Raw genomic sequence first — 5,276 nt, forward strand, 5'->3', positions numbered from 1 at the left:
GCTTATCTTCACCCTCTTGAACCTCGTATTAAACATGACCATTTTGCTTCAAAATGGAATCTTGATGGTCCCATATTCTAGGGAGTAGTGCCAGAGCTCTTTCAGTGAATTTTCAAAAGGAAATCATTTTTAACATGTCAGTATCAAAAGAATAGATTCACTGCTTCAATAGAAAGTGTATCAATTATATGTACTAATAATATCACATGCACACCTTAAACAGTATCATTGATCTTTTTATCAAGAAATGTTCTCATTAAATTTCTGTTTTATTTATTTTTGATTTAAGGCAACCAACTACGTCTTAAAAAGCTGTTTAATGATTGCTTACCTATGGAGCATGGGGGTAATCTAAAAACAAGACAAACGACTACAGGAGAGCAAACAAAATGTTTACAACCTCCAGTGCTACTGAGTGATCGTTACTGCCTGACAGAGTCAATGTGCCCTTGGTTGCTGCCCAGGTGTGCTGCACAGGGACTTCAGCTCTGGGCTCACGGAGGAACCTTCGTCCACCCAGCAGCTCCCCGTCATGGTAACCAGTAGTACAAAATCAGGGCAGGGACTAGGAATAGTCTCCTCGGAGTCATGACATAACAAGATAATAAAGCTTAACAAAAATATACACTGCTATGAACTCATCTACAAAACAGAAACAGACTCACAGACATAGTAAACAATCTTATGGTTACCAGGCAAAGTGGGTGGAAGGGATAAATCTGGGAGTTTGAGATTTTCAAATGTTAGCCACTATATATAAAAATAGATTTTTTTTTAAAAAGTTTCTTCTGTATAGCACAAGGAACTATGTTCAACATCTTGTAATAGACTTTAATGAAAAAGAATATGAAAATGAATACATGTATGTATATGCATGACTGGGACATTGTGCTGTACATCAGAAATTGACACATTGCAATTGACTGTACTTCAATTAAAATACATATATATATTTATTTTATATAATATTTTATAAAATATATATATATATATATACACTGCTAAATTCTATATTTTCTCAAATTGTTTTCTAAATGGAAAGAAGTATTATCCAGATAGAATATTTTTAGACAAGAAGACTTCAGATGGAAAATTTGAATACTGGCACACCTGTTTTAAAATAGAGTACCTTGCAAGCTTATGGGGGTTGCATGGCCAGCTTGCTGCAGGGCTGAATTAGAACAAGTCCTGTGACTCCCAGCCCTGAACAGCTTCCACTGAAATGAGTGCAGTTCCTTCATTTTCTGGTTTAATGTCCATTAAAAAAGAATTAGCAATTAGAGTAAATCAATGATCAATATGAACATTAATTATTAATAACCTGTGGGTAATGAACTTTAAATCCTGCCTGGTCACATCGTGGGCACTCATTTCATTATGGTAAAGCTGAGTTGTGGTGACAACTGACACAAGGAAAGCACAAAGCACCTGGCACAAGGTAATTTCTCAATAAGTGGTATTATTTATTGCTTAAAAAGAAATATTTTATTCAAGCTGTAGATAGGATCCGATGGTACTGATATAAACAATGATGTAAAAGAAGGCAGTATTTCCTGTCTTAGCAGCTCCTCCTTAAAGCCTTGAGTTTTTATGTCTAGTGTAGAACTCTAAATCCACTGAGAATCCAATAAGGACACATTAAAGCAAGATGATAAAAATATTTTCCCTTTCCATATAGACAAGCTGTCTAATTTAGGAACTTTCTGTATTGGGCACTCATTAGTCCTATCTCTTCTATTTAAATGTATTTCATATGTTATTCCCATTCATGTTCAGGCATTTCAGCTCACCAAAGTTTCATCATTTTCTTGAGTGAAAGCACAACATGAAAAGAAGTAACGGACCAGCTCTCATTGTATCCGCATCATTTTGAAATGTCTTAATTAAACCATATCTCTTACTTGGGGATGACGATTCCATTTTTTATAGATTCTTAATGCAGCTGTGTGTGAATGTGCACATGTATTCCAGTATTCTAATTTAATATCCTCTATTTTAACAGCATCTTGCAACAAGCCATTAATGTAACATTATGCACATTATTTGATGAGGACTTGTCATTTTCCAACGTAGTGTCATTGTAGCATGTTCCAGGCACTTCAGATTTTTAAATCTAAGCAGAAATTTTAAAACAAACCTCACTCACTGTGAAAATATTCTTGCCAGATGTGACAACTCTTAAATTATTTAATTTGAATGTCTTTCTGTGTTAAGTAAGCTTTCTTTGGTTAGTTTTCAATGTTCAACTTTTAATAAAATCACTACTTATTTACCATGTTTATCTAATTGACACTGAGTTTAATAAATTATGTCAACTCTTTCATCTGTACCTATGGCTCTCCCACCAACTGTACTCAAAAGCATATAAATACAGACACACACATTGATTCCCTACACGCACACAAACACACACACACACACAGAGTGAAAATGAGGAAGAGGGAAATGGTTGATGCTTGTTTTCTTAAAGTCTGAATTTAGTTCTTATTAATTTATGGTCATGGCTTATTTCTATCACTATAATGATTTTGTGTTCTTTTTATATTACTCGTAAATAAGTACATGGATTTTGAATATGTGATATCACTAGATGTGGAGAGTTAAGTGATGCTCCTTGATATTTCACAAAAAATTCTCAATCACCCAGGTTCCTAATGATATTGAAATCACCATTCAGTTGTAATAAAAGATGTACCTACTTTAACATGAATTATATGTCATTTGTATGTGAATCATATATCCATGTTCACCCTCAAATTCTAAATGTACAGGTACAAAGTTTAATTCTTCACTTTAATATAGCTCAGGACACCTTCTAACTTACTACTACTCAATCACCATGACAGTAAATTTAAAGAAAAAAAAGAAAACATGCTTTTTCTTGCCTATTATCTCAGAGTGAAGGTTGTGTGAGAGATCAGTACAGACAAACCACGTTAGAATGTATTTCTTTGATTCACAGTTCCACACCTCACGACATTTGATTCCTCTCTTCAAGACTAGTTTTCATTTGGATGTTTGAAAGAGATATTTTATTGTTTACATAGCCATTTTTGCTACTTTCTTTTCAGGAAAACTGTGCTTTTAAAAACGTTACCATGGTTACACATGGGCCAGTAGCCAGCTTGTTTTTTTTTTAATTTGCTATAAACCAAACAGGACTGAAATTTACAAAGTGGATGGATGCTTACATCTTAGAATTTTCGGGCAATGACTGTTTTTCTACAAGATGGATGTGACTGCTTGCTGTTTCCTCAACTATTCCTATGCTACAATGTGTATCTTAAGTTCTATGTCACTCGGAAAGTTCTTTTCAACTACTAGGAACCTAACATGTCTCTCCCTGGAACTGTCTTTGGAATTTTTTCCACCCACTGTTTCTCAAAGTGTGAGTCATTTTCTCATAAGAAGCACTTGGTGTGGTAGCTAATTATGCCAACAGCTAATATCTCTCATCAGCATACATGTAACAATCCCCAGCAAGATATTAGTAAATCAAATCCAACAGTATGCAAAAGAAATTATAAACCAAGTGGGATTTATCTCAGGTATTCAAGGCTGGTTCAACATTCAAAAATTGTCTTATGTAATCCATCACATCAACAAGCTAAAGAAGAAAAATCACATGGTCATATTAAGAGATGCAGAAAAAGCATTTGACAAAAATCTAACACTCACTTATGATGGAAACTCTCAGGAAACTAGGAATAGAGGGGAATTTCCTCAACATGTAAACAATTACAAACAAATAACTTACAAAAAAAAAAAAACCCCTACAACTAACAGCATATTTAATGGTGAGAAACTAGAAGTTTCCCTACCAAGATGAGGAACAAGGCAAGGATGTCCCCTCTCATCATTCCATTTTAACACTATAATGGAATTTCTAGCTAATGCCATAAGACAAGGAAAGGAGATAAAAAATATAACGACTGGAAAGAAGACATAAAACTGTCTTTGTTCACAGATGACATGATTATCTGTGTAGAAAATCTGAGTCAACCCAAAACACTTCTTGAACTAATAAACAATTATAGCAAGGTTGAAGGATATAAAGTTAACATACAAAAGTCAATCACTTTCCTATACACCAGTGGTGAAAAGTGGAATTTAAAATTGAAAACACATTGTCATCTACATTAGCATTACATTAGCAGTCCCAAAAACGGAATACTTTGGTATAAATCTAACAACATATATTCAAGGTAAACTTGCATGCATAAGGAAAACTACAAAACTCTGATGAAAAAAGTCAAAGAACTAAATAAGAGGAAGGTGTAGGTGTATACACATTCTGTATGCTCCCTGCTCCCAAGCTAGCATGGCCTCCTTTATCAATGTCCCCCACCAGAGTGATGCATTTGCTACAATTGATAAACTGGCTTTTTTGTCTCAACTCAGAAGTCACCTCCTCAGACAAAGGCCTTCCCTGCCCTCCTGCATCTTAAGCATCTCCTCCAACATCACTCTCTGTCCCATCACTCTATTAATTTTCTTCATATCAGCTGATTTAATCTGAAATGATCTCATCTGTGTAGGACTTCATATGTTTACTGTCTGTGCTCTTTTCCCAAAGAATATAATCATCTTGAGAATAAAGAGCCTGTCTATCTTATTCATTGTTTTAATCCCAGGACCTTGAACACAGATTGGCACATGCTGAATGAATAAAATAAACTTGTGAATAAAGTGTGACTTTTTATATCAATATACTTTGGGCTGAAAATGGCAGAAAAACCTCAACTGGCAAAAAAAAAAAAACCAAAAAACCAAAATTTATGGGTTTCGTCATTCAAGAGTTCATACATGAAGTGAAAGGATTCTCACCACAAACTGTATCGCCAAGATGCACGCATCGGCGTGGCCTCTTCGGGGCCAGCTCCACTGTCAAGCTCTGTGTGATGGCAGCTTCAGGAAGGGAGAGAGCTGCTTTTCCACAGGAGCCCAAACCTATTTCTTCTTGGTTATGCCCCCATCACCAAAACCAATAACCAGCCAGAAGAAATAAGTTGCTTAACTGAAGCCTTAACAGGTGCCTCCTGGAGTTAGAAGGGGCATCAGTCCCACCTCAAGTCACATGCCAGAGAATGGCGGAGGGATGGTTTCCCAAAGCAGATCTGGAGCATTATAACCAGAGTGAAAGAGAGCAGAGGCTGAGCAGCAGCCCCAAGACGCTCTGCACAGTATCACTGTTTGAATCCCTAATTTCCCTTTATTGCCATCAATCGTGGCTGGATTCGAACCTACCATTTTACTTGAATGTTTTTTAGATTTAC

Source organism: Camelus dromedarius, chromosome 4 (genome assembly GCF_036321535.1).
Source record: "Camelus dromedarius isolate mCamDro1 chromosome 4, mCamDro1.pat, whole genome shotgun sequence".
Lineage (NCBI taxonomy): Eukaryota > Metazoa > Chordata > Mammalia > Artiodactyla > Camelidae > Camelus > Camelus dromedarius.